The sequence below is a fragment of the Chanodichthys erythropterus genome, chromosome 3, assembly GCF_024489055.1.
Source record: "Chanodichthys erythropterus isolate Z2021 chromosome 3, ASM2448905v1, whole genome shotgun sequence".
Classification (NCBI taxonomy): Eukaryota; Metazoa; Chordata; class Actinopteri; order Cypriniformes; family Xenocyprididae; genus Chanodichthys; species Chanodichthys erythropterus.
This window is the reverse complement of record NC_090223.1, coordinates 71,177,547-71,193,598: the sequence shown is the minus strand read 5'-3', so window position 1 is coordinate 71,193,598 and position 16,052 is coordinate 71,177,547. Positions and strand designations below refer to the sequence as shown.

At 38.8% G+C, this 16,052-nt stretch overlaps 1 protein-coding gene across 1 annotated transcript in view; it reads left to right on the top strand.

Moving 5' to 3' along the window:
- Window positions 1-16,052, top strand: part of LOC137006158 (zinc finger protein 585A-like) — a 567,148-nt gene that overhangs the window by 438,311 nt on the left and 112,785 nt on the right. The window lies entirely within an intron of this gene.

Sequence of the window (16,052 nt, the reverse complement as noted above, 5' to 3'; positions counted from 1 at the left end):
ACACGGATGATGATCTGAACTACAGCTGCGCTGCTCGAGTGTTTCATTCTAAACTGACAGACTACAGATCATGTGATCAATAAAACACGGCGGATTGGACTCACAATCACAGCTGTCAATCACGCGCAGCGATCAGTTCATGCTGAATGAGCTTTAGTTCAGAAGATGAGCATCACAACAACAGCAGCAGCGGCCCATAGCAACGGAGCTTCTTCTTCTTCTTTGGTTTATTGGGTCTTATTGGTGCATTACCGCCACCGACTGGAATGGAGTATGGATCAAGATACTTGCTTGTATATGGAATATATATATATATATATATATATATATATATATATATATACACACACACACACACACACACACATACACATATATACATAAAAAAGTACAAAATAAATAAATAAACTGGAAAATAGATCAAAACAAAAAAACAATCAAAATGCTAAATTCTTTTATATAATTTACTTTCTTTCACAAATTTAATAATATAATCATACAGCTTACTAGCTGTTTTCCATAATAAACCTGACAAAGTAAAATCATGATGTTTTACAATGATTGAACAAGGTGACGTCTCTCATTCTTATATTTCCTACAATGGAGTAGTACATGCTCAACTGTTTCTTGTTGGCTACAGTGTGTGCATTCCCCAGTTGGATGTTTTCCAGTTTTATTTAGTGTACTGTTAAGTCCAGTATGACCTATTCTCATCCGAGTTATGATGCTTCCTTCTCTTCGATTCCTGCTCTCCCTCCTCACAGCTCCAACTTGATATTTATATTATATACATGTCTGCCTGTTTCAATGCCATCCCAATCAGGGTTGGGCAAAAATACATCAAAATGTATTTTAAAATAAAATACAAAATACCTTAATTTTAAGTGTATCAAAATAAACTACAAAATACAGCAGCCACACCATGTATCAAAATAAAATACTGTATTTTTGTATTTTAAAAATACTAAAAAATACTTTTACAAGGGAGCATGAAACTTCTTCACAAACCTTCCATCAATTGCCCTATTTGATCGATCCCGATCTAGTCTGGGCAAACTACTGAGTTGGCACCAATCAGAGGCCGCAATTTTATGATGTCATCATGTAGACTTCTTACAAAGTATTTTTACAGTATTTTAAAAATACAAAAATACAAAACACTAAAGTATTTTTATAAAAAATACGAAGCTATTTTCATCAACCCAATCAAATACAAATTACAAAATACTATTTTGTATTTGAATTACATATTTGAAATACATGTATCATAAATACTGCCCATCCCTGATCCCAATGTACCTGCCGTACTGAATGCGCATATTTCCTGATGTGCGCTTTAGCTTCTGTATTGCTTAATGGAACTTGTTGATCAATCTGTTTTCATTTTAGAGTTTGTTTAGCCAAAATATCCACCTTCTCATTCCCTTCCACACCGACATGAGCAGGAACCCAAATTAATTGTACTGATTTGCCCTTAATCTTTAAATTGATTATGTCCATCCTAAAAGATGACCTGCCAGATCTTATGCTTTCCAGTGCAGAATAACTATCAGATGCAATAACTGTGTTATTTATTTCTCCTCTAACCACTGCAGGGCCAATAATAGTGCCAATAACTCTGTAGCATAAACTGACAAATGGTTGCCCTAGTGAAAAAAAAGTATGCTAAGTATTCTTGCAGCAAGACTAATTATTAGTATATTTCAAGTGTGTTAATGATCAGTTAACTTAAAGTGTGCTATTTTGAAGTAACTAATTTTGTACTAAGTATATTTTAGTTGTAATTAAGTTGTATTAAAATACAACTTTAAGTATATTAGTGTACTTTTGTGTGCTAAATTGGAACAACTCCAAGTTGAAGAGATATTTGAATTCCACAGTCTCAAGTTCAACCACTCGACATATTTTTTTCGCATGTAACGTTACTTGTGCTACTGGTGTGTTGTTCAATATAGATTTGTGTGTAAGATTGTGAAATGATTCTGCCAGTGTAAACTTATTAAACATATTTACACATATTTGGAAATTATAGGCTACACTGCATATATTAAATGGGCTTTTAATGCATTAGTTATACTGAAATAAATAAGCACAAGTAATATAATGAATTCCAAGGATGAATAAGTAAACTTAAAAAATATACTCAAATTTAACTTTAGATACACTACGACTTCAGGATATTAAATAATGTATTTTTTAAATATACTTTCAGTTCATTGTTACAATGATCATTTTTCAGCACACAGTTAAAATATAGCTCAAATATATTTGCATAAAGTGCAAATAAATACACTTAAATAAACTAAATGTAGACACTTAAAGTATATTTTTCTAAAATACTAATTATTTTAAAGTGTGTTAAAAGTTGTATTGTGAAAATATGATCCTAATATACTTTTTATATATTTAAAGATAGTTTACTAAAGGATTAGTAAATTAAGTTCACATTAGTTAGTATATTTGCAATGTACTATAGATAAAGGGAATATATTTAAAATACAATAAAGTATACTTTTTTCACTAGGGGAATGAGTACAAGCATCTGAAGGACGAAGGAATAAGTTATCAAGACCAGACTTACACCGTCAATATTGAAGCTCTGATCTGTGATGCTCCAGCAAGAGAATACATGAAATGTATCAAGAATCACAATTCTTACGAGAGCTGTGAAAGATGTGTAATCAGAGGGAAGAATTGTGTTCACTGAAAATGAATGTCCCTCTCGATCAGACGAAGCGTTCAGTAGAGCAGAGTACACCAACCATCAAACCAGTGACAGTCCCTTAATTCCCACAGGAATTCCTTGTGTAAGCTCCTTTGTATTAGATTACATGCATTTGTTCATCTTGGGAGTAGTCAGACGCCTCTTGACATTCTTGACTCGTGGCCCAAAAGTCTTTCGTTTATCTGCAAGGCAAAAGGAAGAGATAACCCAAAAATTAAGTGCGCTGAGAGGAAAGATGCCAAGTGAATTCATAGTTTTTGTTGTACACAGACAGGACCTGTGGTGCTGAAAAATGTGTTGTCTCCTGAGAGGTACAAGCATTTCCTGTCACTGACAGTAGCCATGTCAATAATGCTGGAGTCAGATGACAGGACAAGGAATGATTACCTCCAGTTTACTCAAGAACTGATGAAGCACTTTGTCATGTCCAGTGCTGACCTGTATGGAAAGTGTTTCCCAGTGTACAGTGTACATGGACTGATCCATCTTCATGAAGATGTCACACACTTCAACTGCTCACTAAATGAGATTAGCTGTTTTCCTTTTCAGAATTTCCTGCAACAAATCAAAAAATGGGTGAGGAATGGAAAAAAGTCACCAGACGTTGGGCAGGGCAGGATGAAAAGAGGACTACTTCTTCAAAAAGTGGCCTGCCTTCCACAAGAATCTGGAGGTTATGCCCTCATACCCCTACGCCATGGCATGGAGCACAAATCTTAAAGGTTGAATTTAGTCTAATCTCTATTTTAATTAACTGTAGAAGAGTATGTAATCAAGAGTAATCATGGCAGAGCTCACAGTATCATGGGAAGGGATCATGTATCTTTCTTGTTGAAGTCGGATACAGATGGTAAATCCACCCAACAGCTACTGAAGCGGTTTGGAATTACTGGATCAGTTACTGAAGCAAAAGGTGGCACTCAGGGAACTGGCTGAGGAGGCAGAGAAAGGGAGATTCTGGTTATGGCTCAGAAGGAAAGACCCCAGGTGGGGAAACTAAGGATCACTGGGTCAGCCACAGGGAGCGGTAGGGAGACGTCCCTTCTGCTGCCCCACCATCCAGAGATGTTCTGGGATTAATAGGGGGGAAACATCTGTGATGGGTGGCTTCCAGCTGATGACCTTGTGGCCCATTGGCACCGGCGGAGGTGCAACAGGAAGAAATGCCCTGCAGGTATTAAGGACCTGTGCTTCTATCTAGAAGAGTACACTGTTAATGATTTTATTCATGTTAGGTGTTCCTGTAGCTGAACTAGTAGAATAAGGTGCTAGCAATGTCACAGGTTTAATTCTTAGTGACCACATTCTGATAAAAATCTATACTTTCTCCTATTCTACAAGCTGATATGGATATGGACTTATGCTAAATAAAAAAATAACATGCATCTTAAAGCAACATGCATTTACTGTCTTTTTCAGGCCATGTATGCCAGGGCTGTGTGGGTGGAGAATGGAAGGGAGACGGAGGATACAGTTCCTAATAATTGGATAGACATAAATAAGAAAACAGTTAGATGGCCAAACACTAGAGTAAAAGAAGCACACAAGATGAAGAAGGACCCCCAGGACGACTGGCTGATGTTTCAACTAATTAAGAGAAAAATGACTTCAGGTAAGTTTAGATTAAAGAATGGTTCGAAATATTGTTTATTACATTATTAGTATGTTTAATACAGGTGTTACAATGTTTATTACATTGCACAATTGTATGTGACTTCTAGGTAATTCGTGACTGTGAAAACTATAACCTGACCAGCCAAGTTGAGGAGGAGGAAGAGGAAGAGGTAGTGATTCGGGCAAGAGGAAAAGAGCAAAAAAAAACATTTGATGACTATGTTGTTGGTATGTTTCTCACTGAATAAACAAATCTCAAACGTTGAAATCTATTAATTGAACACCATTTTTCACCAACATTCATGCTTTAAAACAAATGTTGATTTGCACTCTTAACAGATTCTGATGAGTTGGAGGAGGAGAGCATGATGGGTAACTATTTCATACGATGGCATTATATTCATTATTCATTAATTATGTTGGAGATGGTTATTTCTTACTTTTGATTTAAAATGAATCTTTGTAGGAAACAAGCTGCCCCCTTTCCCATTGCACCAACAAAGTTAAAGCCAATTATGAATGGAGTAGCTGAAAATTCAACTTGTGAGTATTGATGACATAATTTATTAAATACAAAAATTATTTATTTTACATAACATAAAAGCCATTACAGGTTTATTTTTTCATGTTTCAGACACTGAAATTCCAGCCTTGCCCAGTCCACTTGAGTTTGCTGGTGGGTCTGGGGACAGAATGAACACATCCAGTGAGTATTTATTCATCACATTAAATCAGCCACTCTTTTGTTTAAGAAACAATCATGCTAAATAAGAATGATCTTTGTGTGTTTTTCAGACTCTCCACATGCAAAACACAACAAAACACAGGGCACAGCATCACATCAGGGCACAGTAATGGTTCAAGACAAAGCAACCGGTCAGATCCAGTCAGTGTTATATGATATGAGATCAAATAAATGACACTTTATTTATAGTGTTGTTGGGTAGAGTTGTCAAATTTACCAGTACTTCGGTATCAAGTTGATACTTATATTTAATTTGTGTTTGTGGGCATCATTGCTCTGTGAAGAGAGTCAACGATTTTCATTTTGGTGACAACCAAAATTCACGTTTTAAAGCATGAAAAAACAAGACAAAATATAAATAAGACAAAATAGTGCCAAAATAAATGAGGAACAGAATGCAAACAGACAAATAGTAAACGTATTATAGCAATAAACAAACATGTTAAAGTGATAAAAATGAATATAAATAAAATAACAGGTCCAGTGATGCTCCAAGGACTACAGTGTCAGGTCCAGACACAGCACTGGATCCAGGAATGTAAAGCACCCCCAACAGGCCCAACGGTGGTTTTCCCACAGGACGGGGAAGGTTTCTTGCACGTTCTGTCTTTTCAGTGTGTCAAGGTAGTTTAATTAAACTCCATTTTATTATGACCTTGAATTTAGGTTGGAATGCAAATTGATTATTGACCATTTCTATTTATAATTTAGACATTTGAATATTATATTTAACTCTTTACTCTTATTGTATTCATTCATTCTGTTACGTCCCGTTCTATTAAAAGAAGGGGCTGGCGTGAGTTCGTTGGTTATCAGGGAAACCGACTCCAGCCGACAGATCACCACAGACAACAAACTAAGATCCACACAAAATTTATTAAAGTGGAACACAAAAGAATCAAATAAAAGGAGCCATGGCTTCAGGGTGCCCCAAGGCCAAAACAATAAACATAACAGCTTAAAAATAAAATAAATAATTACCCTAACAAAAGAAACAAAAATACAGTCAACTTCCCTAACTCCCTAACATAAACAAATCGCAAAGAAAGTCAAAATAAATGGCAGGACACCCCTACGCTCCTAAAGCATAAACAAAAACATAATTGAAGCACTTTAAACAAAACAGGAACTGTGGTTCGCGATCTGCCGACGGGAGAAGGAATCCGGAGCTCCTCACACCAGCAGGCCAACGCCAGAATGAGCTCGCCATCTTCCCAGAGCGCCGCCCTTTTAAACGGAGCAGCCGCAAGCCCAGCCAATGGTGATCTGTCCACAGCAACCAATCCCTGCATAGACATTTAAAGGGAAAAACCAACTCCACACACAAAACAAGACAGATGCCGAATATCGTAACACCCCCACACATAAAGAAAAATCAATACAAATTGATTTTAAACAAAACTAAAAGAACGAGATAAGGCATCTGCTAATACATTGTCCTTGCCCTTTTTATAACGAACCTCAAGATTGAAATCTTGAATAAACAAGGACCAGCGCATAATTCGCTGATTTGCATTGCGCATACGAGACAAGAATACCAGTGGATTGTGATCAGTAAAGACGAGCACCGGAATAGAACTTGATCCCACGTACACTTCAAAATGTTGTAACGCCAATAATAAAGCAAGAGCTTCTTTTTCGATAACACTATAGTGTAACTGATGTTTCAAAAACTTTTTTGAGAAGTACGCTACGGGATGCTCAACTCCGTAAATGTCATCTTGCAAAAGAACTGCTCCGGCTCCAGTAGCACTAGCATCAATGTCAAGTTTAAACGCACGTGAATAATCCGGTGCAGATAACACTGGAGTACTACATAACAAACTTTTCACGGCTTCAAATGCGTGTTGACAGTCATCAGTCCATAGGAATTTTTGCGAGGCACGGAGAAGATTAGTTAATGGCAGAGCCACATCAGAAAAATTTCGGCAGAAGGCTCTATAATAGCCTGCCATTCCTAAAAACCGGCGAAGATCACGCTTGGTTTGAGGTACAGGAAAATCAACAATGGCTTGTACTTTCTGGGCGACAGGACGCACTTGTCCTTGTCCAACTCGCTTTCCCAAATACATGACAGTTGCCTTGGCAAATTCACACTTAGCCAAGTTCAACGTGAGGGAAGCATTAAGCAAACGCGTAAAAACAGTGGTTAGAGTGTCTATATGTTCCTCCCAGCTAGACGATTACACCACGATGTCATCCAAGTAGGCTTTACAGTTCTTAACATCAGCCAGTATGGTGTTCATTAAACGCTGGAACGTTGCTGGTGCGTTCCGAAGCCCGAAAGCCATCACAGTATAATTCAGAAAATTGTCTGGGGTGACAAAAGCAGAAATTTCGGCTGCACGTTCAGTTAAGGGGACTTGCCAATATCCCTTTAAAAGATCGAGTTTTGTAACGAACTGAGCCGACCCCACATTATCCACACAATCCTCCATTAACGGTAAAGGAAATGAATCAGGCTTTGTGATCGCGTTTACCTTACGGTAATCCGTACAGAATCGATGGGTACCATCCGGCTTCGGAACAAGTAAACAGGGCGAGCTCCAAGCGCTTGAGCTCGGAACAGCCAAACCATTATCCACTAGATACTTCACTTCAGAATCTATGATTTTTCGTTTAGCTGGATTAACACGATACGCATGTTGCTTAATAGGTGGATGGTTGTTCACCTCAATATCATGTTGAATGACGTTTGTCCGGGTAGGCACATCCGAAAACAGTCCAAGAAAAGACTGAATCAAATTCCCAATGTCAGCTCGCTGATTCTCAATTAAATGAGACAAATGAGAATTAAGATCTGACAAAATTTCAGAATTATTCAGTCTGACACCAGATACTGGCATACTCCGTAGGTTTAAACAATCTTCATTCCCACAGGAAGGTGGTACCACCGAAAGAGAAGCAACTGGAACAGTAGAGCTCTTTAACTCCACTTGTTCACCCCGAGCAACATAGCGCTTCAACATATTGACATGGCACACACGGGTCTTTCTTTGTTGATCATGAGTACAGATAATATAGTCAGTATCGCTGAGCTTTCGCTCCACCACATAGGGTCCAGAAAATTTTGCTTGCAGAGCAGAGCCAGGAAGTGGTAGTAAAACTAAAACTCTGTCTTCCTTCACAAAAGAACGTGCAATTGCATTTTTATCAAAACGCTCCTTCATCTTCACCTGAGCATTTAATAAAGCGGACTGAGCAAGATCTCAAGCTTTATGTAAGCGTTCTCTAAACGAGCTAACATAATCTAAAAGATTACAAGTGGGCCTTTCTTCAGACAACCAATTCTCTTTTAGCAGCTTAAGTGGACCGCGCACCACATGCCCAAAAACTACCTCCGCGGGGCTAAATCCCAGAGAATCCTGAACACTTTCACGCACAGCGAACAACAGCAACGGTAATCCTTCGTCCCTCTCTTTTTCTGAATCAACACAGTAAGCACAGTAACATAGTCTTCAATGTTTGATGGAATCGTTCCAGTGCTCCCTGAGATTCAGGGTGATAGGCACTGGAAACGACATGTTTAACATGCAACTGGGACAGGACTTGATTGAACAACCGGGACATAAAATTCGTTCCCTGATCTGTCTGAACGACCCTTGGAAGTCCAAAAGTAGAGAAAAACACAGTTAGGGCTTTCACAATTGCTTTAGCTCTCAACGAACGAAGTGGAATTGCTTCGGGGTAACGAGTTGCTGCGCACATAAGCGTAAGCAGATAAGTATGCCCTGCTTTTGTTTTCGGTAGGGGCCCCACACAATCTAATATGATGCGCTCAAACGGTTCTCCGATAGCAGGAATCGGCTTGAGAGGTGCTGGAGAAATAACCTGGTTGGGTTTCCCAACCATTTGGCAAACATGGCATGATCTGCAGTATTTTGTAACATCCGATTTAATCTTAGGCCAAAAGAAATGACGCAGAACACGATAAAGAGTTTTAGCCACACCTAAATGGCCAGCCACATTATCATGCGCCACGCTTAACACTTGTTCTCGAAAGCAAGTGGGAACAACAACCTGGTACAATGTGTCCCAACCTGAATTATCCGACACTGAAGGTGTCCATTTCCGCATTAACACTCCCTCCTCAAAGAAATAACCAATTGGCTTGCTCATAATTTCTTTTTTATTTACAGCTAACTCTCGACAGAATTCAAGCGACTGGTCTTGCCTTTGCTCGGCTACCAATAACGTACGATCTGCAGATAGTAACATATCAGCGCAATCAACTTCAGCACCACTGCTAGCGGACAGCGGCGTAGACGCGGGCATCTCAGGTTGGTGCTTCTTGGCGGACACATCTGACTGTAACGTACCCAATTCAGTCACGCTCTTATTAACGAGAAAACTATCAGAAAGATCAATCACGGCCGGAAATTTTTGAGATTGAGCTCGTGTAATGACACAAGCGGGAAACGCCGACAAATTTGCTTCTTCCTTACACACAGCGGAAGCTTCGTAAAGTGGATTTTCGATAACTTCAGGAAGAGGGAAAACTTTCCCACCTGCCAGGTCATTTCCAATAATCAGAGTTACTCCATTTATAGGTAATTGTGAACGAACGGCCACTTTTACGAAACCGGTTACCCACTCAGATCGAATATATATTTTATGCAAAGGAACCTTCTCTACTCCCATTTCAATTCCTTGGACTAGCACATCAAAACCACAATACGTTTTCTCCGAGAATGGCAACGCACTTTCTAAAATAAATGACTGCGCAGTACCAGTGTCACGCAACATGGTAACAAGCGCTCGATCATTTTCCAAATCAGTTAAAGAAATCATTCCCTGCCGAATGAAAGGTTCAAAAACTGCATCAATTTCTGGCTTCGGATATTTGGTAACAGTTCGTACAAAGCCAACTCCTTTTGGTTTAGCTTTATTTTTATTTTTCAAAACGGGACACGCCGCAATCAAATGGCCAGCTTCGTGACAATAAAAACACTCACGAACATCAGATTGCACTGAAGATTTCAAGAGTTTAGGTGATTTTAAAGTTCTCTCAGAACTCACAAAGTTTGATGACTCTCGGCGAGCAGGTGCCACGAACACATTTTTGTGCGTTAATACAAATTCATCAGCACACACAGCAGCCTCAGCAAGAGTCAAAACTTTTTGCTCATTCAAATACACTACAATTTTATCCGGTAACGAATTCTTAAACTCTTCAATCAAAACGTTCACGAAGCTGCTCAAAATTCATCGTTTTGCTGGCCTGACACCACTTATCAAAGAGCACGCTTTTCTCACGCGCATATTCAACGAACGTTTGATTGGCATTTTTCACATGCAAACGGAACCTTTGGCGATAAGCCTCGGGGACAAGCTCATAGGCTCTTAACACAGCGGCCTTCACTTTTTCATAATCGAGACTATCAGTAAGGGACAAAGCGGAACAAACTTCCTGGGCTTTTCCAGTTAAGCGACATTGCAACAAAAGAGGCCAAACTTCCTTCGGCCAACTCAACGCAGCAGCAATACGTTCAAACGCTCCAAAATATGAGTCAACCTCGGCCTCCCGAAACGGTGGGACGAGGTTGATCTGTCTACTAATATCAAAATCCGGAGAGGTTACAGAAGGCATAGGCAACGATGAATCAGAAACATGTTGCAAGCTCTGACTGGTTCGACCAATAGCAGGTATAGTTTCTGCTTTAGACTCACCGGGCAATCGGTGACCAGCATGTGACTCCAATTCACATTGTCTAAAGCGTAAAAGTTGGGTAGTGTGTTCTTGACGTTTAATTTCCAAATCGAGTTGTTTCAATTGGATAGCTAGTTTCAAATCCTCCGTACCTACCCCACTCAAAGAACGAAGCACCGGATCACTGCTCGGAACCTGCTCTTCATCACTTGCACTTTCCCCTGTCTCCCCACTTTCAACGTTTTGAACTGCTGCTAACACACCCTGTCGAATCAATGCAGCTTGTATTACGTCCCGCACTTCTTTCTTACGAGCTGATTTTACTACAGAAATTTCATAATAATCAGCAATCAAATACAAATCCTCCTTACGACATAATTCTAATGCTTCATGCGAAGGCTTTTGTCGAAACGCCTCAATACTAAATTCCATTATTCTATATTCTTTTCCCCGATACCCAAGAAAAAACTGCCAATCAAACGCAAACACCAGCAAAACGAAGAAAAAAAAATTATACATACCATACGACGAATATATTACCATCGAACGCGTCCCAATTCCTTAGGAGCGGACGAGCCCCCATTTGTTACGTCCCGTTCTATTAAAAGAAGGGGCTGGCGTGAGTTCGTTGGTTATCAGGGAAACCAACTCCAGCCGACAGATCACCACAGACAACAAACTAAGATCCACACAAAATTTATTAAAGTGGAACACAAAAGAATCAAATAAAAGGAGCCATGGCTTCAGGGTGCCCCAAGGCCAAAACAATAAACATAACAGCTTAAAAATAAAATAAATAATTACCCTAACAAAAGAAACAAAAATACAGTCAACTTCCCTAACTCCCTAACATAAACAAATCGCAAAGAAAGTCAAAATAAATGGCAGGACACCCCTACGCTCCTAAAGCATAAACAAAAACATAATTGAAGCACTTTAAACAAAACAGGAACTGTGGTTCGCGATCTGCCGACGGGAGAAGGAATCCGGAGCTCCTCACACCAGCAGGCCAACGCCAGAATGAGCTCACCATCTTCCCAGAGCGCCGCCCTTTTAAACGGAGCAGCCGCAAGCCCAGCCAATGGTGATCTGTCCACAGCAACCAATCCCTGCATAGACATTTAAAGGGAAAAACCAACTCCACACACAAAACAAGACAGATGCCGAATATCGTAACACATTCATTCTATCTAAAAGTATTTGTTTAGTCCCCATAGATCTGTATACACTTGAATTAAAGTAACACTATCTCTAGTCTAGTCAGAGGTCACAACCTCTACTACAGACAAGCCGACCAATATTACTCCTCTGATAGTATTTGGTTTGGTTATGCCATGGTTTCCCATGTATGCTTAGCTAGAGTAACATTACAATAAACAGAGGTAAGGCTCACCCTATTTAGGTTGGTCGATCAACATTTTGTTGTCCTAAACAGAAATTCCCTTTTTAGCCTTTACAGTCTAAGTACACTTGAACTAATGTCAAGCGTTAGTCAATGTAAATGTATCATGCCAATTACTTAATCAATTCAAAGATGATCAATACAAAACATCAAATGCTCAAAAATAGAGTTAAAGATGAATACCTGACATTAGAAAAATAGACATTGCTGAGTGTCCTGGACACTAAATTGTCATATACAATATGCCAGTTCAAGTATATAGCAATTAGTTCAAACTTTGACCTGTGGAGGGCAGTAATACACTCAACAGCGTCTACACTGCTGGAATTCAAATAGAGAAGAAGAGGAAGAAGAAGAAGAAGAAGGGTATCTCATGAGACAGGAAGTGAAAATAACATTGGATTTGGACATGCCTTGATGCCTTATTACCTTGAAATGTGTCCTCAGAAGGCAGCATTTTCCAGTTTTCGGACGCAGCCAATATCCTCCTCGTTTCCTCGTTCCTCCGTCCTCCATCCTATGACCCAGAAACCGATCGAGCTCAGACATCTCAATTCTCTAATTGCACCATGAGGAGGTGAGGATTGAGGAGTGAGGAGGCTTCCTGAGGAGTCATGAGCGAGGATACACAGGTGCATCCTTTGTGGAAGTCTTTCTCGTCGAGAAACGTGACGCACGTATAAATTCTCCTCCCCCTTCATATCTGTCACAATAATTTAAATAGATGCTTTAATGTATGCAGTTTAAATAAACTTTACATCTCACATATTTCAACGGGGCATCTTGTTTTATTCATATTTATAATTTTTTTTTTTAAATAGCCAAACTTTAACAACATGTGGGTAGATCTCTCGAGTGCAGCTGATGACGCTTTGAAGAGACGCTAAAGGGAGCGAGGATATCATTTCACTTAATTCAATTCATCTGTCCTCGCATCTGTTCCTTGTTTCCTTCCCTCACATCCTGAAGGGGTGGAGCTAAGACGCGAGGAAAGGAAACGAGGAAAGGAAAGGAGGATGCACAAATAAGAATTGGGAAGCACCCGAAGAAGAAGAGAGCTATTTCAAGATGAGCATTTATGGTTATAAAATGTATAAAATAAAAAAATAAAATAAAAAAAATGAGCGATGGTTTCTCTAGATAAGACCCTTATTTCTCGTCTGGGATCACGTAGAACGCTTTGAAGCTGCAATGAAACTAATTTTGACCTTCAACCGTTTGGAGTCCATTGAAGTCCACTATATGGAGAAAAATCCTGGAATATTTTCATCAAAAAAAAAAAAAAAAAAAAAGACATGAACATCTTGGATGACATGGGGGTGAGTAAATTATCAGGAAATTTTAATTTGAAAGTGAATTAATTCTTAAGAAACAGATTCAGTATGTGGCTCATGAGAGATCTGCCCCTGAATGGACGTGTTCTGCTCTCAAAAACAGAAGGATCTCAAGGTCTGTTTATATATGGATGTCAGCAGACGCTCCAAACAATGTTGTCAGGAATTAGACAAGATTCTTTATGATTTTATTTGGAGGAAGAAAATACACTATTTACTGAAAGATATTCTAAACAATAATAGAGACTTTGGTGGCCTTGAAGTTTTAAATTTTACAGATCCTAAGGCACATCTTAATGTGTTTAAGATAAAATAGATAATTGGATTTATTAAAAATAAAGATGCATGGAATGTTTTCCCCAATTACATATTTAACTCTTTGGGTGGCATTCATTTTCTTTTAAAATGTATTTTTTTGGTCGAGAAAATCCCAGTTAAACCTGCAAACTTTCATAAGCAGGCACTGCTGGCTTGGCAATTAATCTATAAAAATAATGTTTCACCGCATCAATACTTCATATGGAATAATAAAGACATCTTGTACAAAAAGAAGTCAATCTTTAATCAGAAATGGGATGTTGGATGTAATTCTTACTGTTAGTCAGTCGCTTAATGAACAAGGTTTACTTTTAACATATTCTGAATTTATCAATAGATTTATGATTCCTGTGAGGCCAAAAGAAAACGTTGATCGTCAAACCAGTTTTTATAGTGATACAATATTCAATATTTATTGAAGATATTATTATAGTTATAGATAAATGCAGTAACAAATATATTAAAAATATATTAAAAAAAAAAAAAAAACAATTTGCCTTGTTCAACAGTGTTTTGATCTACTAAATATGAAAATATTAACTGGAAAAGAGTATGGTAATAACAAAATACGCTTTATTTTATTAATAATAAAATTAGAGAAGTATCCTATAAAATTGTACACAGAATTTACCCTGTCACAGAGTTGCTTGAACATTTCCATTTGAATATTGAAAACTGATGTGAATTTTTTTATTTATTTAAATACATATGGCTATATTAAGCCTAAAGGTACCAAGCGTTCGTTTGTAAATAATAACTTCATCTATTCTGTCTCTTAAGTACAATGAAACATTAATATTTTACTTAGGATCTATTGGCTAAACAGATAATAAGATACAATCATAGTTAGCACTTAATATTTCTGTATATGGCCAAATCATTCACAAAATCGTACATTAAGGAATGTTTACGCTCAGGCTCGAAGCGTCTAAGCCAATAAGATTTGCTGAATTCTAAACCAATGAAATTGTGCCCCGCCCCTTCGTCCAGACCGCTTGGAATCGTGGAACGCGTTATTGTGACGTCACAGTGCGCGCAGCCGCTTCATAAATCGAGTCAGTTGAAATTCAGCTCTTTGTCGGAGTTTGAAGCTGCTCGATGGTCACTGGCGATCGATCTGTAGTACTGAGTGTTACAAGTCTACCGCTAGAACCAACAGTAAATACAGTGTTAACAGATCGTTGAGATGGAGCATCTGACGACTGTCACATTGGACACTATGTTTGCCAACTTTCCACTGGAGCTGGAAAGTTGCAGCAGCTTTGGCTCGTTCGAGGACGCTCAAGTTGAGCCGCTGGGTGGCGCTGTGAAGCCGGCTGACAGAAAGCCCTGCAGTAGCAGCTGCCAACAGCTCCCGACAGAGGCGCCTCGACCACCGGCTGTCCCTAGAGTCGCCTGGGAGGACGATTCAACAGGTACTGACAACCTTAATGAACCAAAAATGACATTATATATCAAAAATAACCCGCAGGACACAATTACTTTGTGACTTCTATGTAACAGCATCAGCACTGTGTTTTTAACTTTTCAAGTGTTCTTGGAAATTTGCTGTGTTCAGAAAAAATGCAAAACCTGCTAATTATTCACATGAACTCGCTGCATTAGGACAGTTTTACTAGTGAATCATGTAGCTGTAATCTGTGCTGATAAAAACAATGTTTCTAATCAACATTCATTCATATACTGTCTATTGTGTATTTTTTTTTTAATATATATATATTTTGCATGTTGTTATTTCCTGTTTACTTCTTCTATTTTATTATCTGTGTCTTGTCACTGTCATTCTGTCTCTCATGTGTAAACATACCTGGCAATAAAGCTCTTTCTCACTCTGATTGTTTGCAGAAAAGCGCACACAAGGGAGGAAACTCTTTGCTGGCCTCCGGAGAGCGTGGAAGTCGATAAAAGGATCCCTCCAAACCCAGGAAGAAACCCAAGTGTGTGCTTTTGTGCCTGAGGATCCATCGCAGGAGCTTCCACACACATCCGGAGTGGATCCGACAGGCACAGATCCGCGGGAGTCTGAGCCAACAGACCGTGAGTCTCCAGATATTACCACTCTGATTCATGTCTATGTCAGCCTGATGCTTCTGGGTTTAGTTTTCATTTTTCCTCGTCTTCTGCTGGTTCCTCACCTGAAAGACCACCAAAAGATCTGTATTTTTTTAGTGTGTGGAAAAAGTGCTAATTACTAAAAACTAAACTAGCCAATCAGATTTCTCTTTACTAATCTCACACCCATACACACACACACATTTGACTTC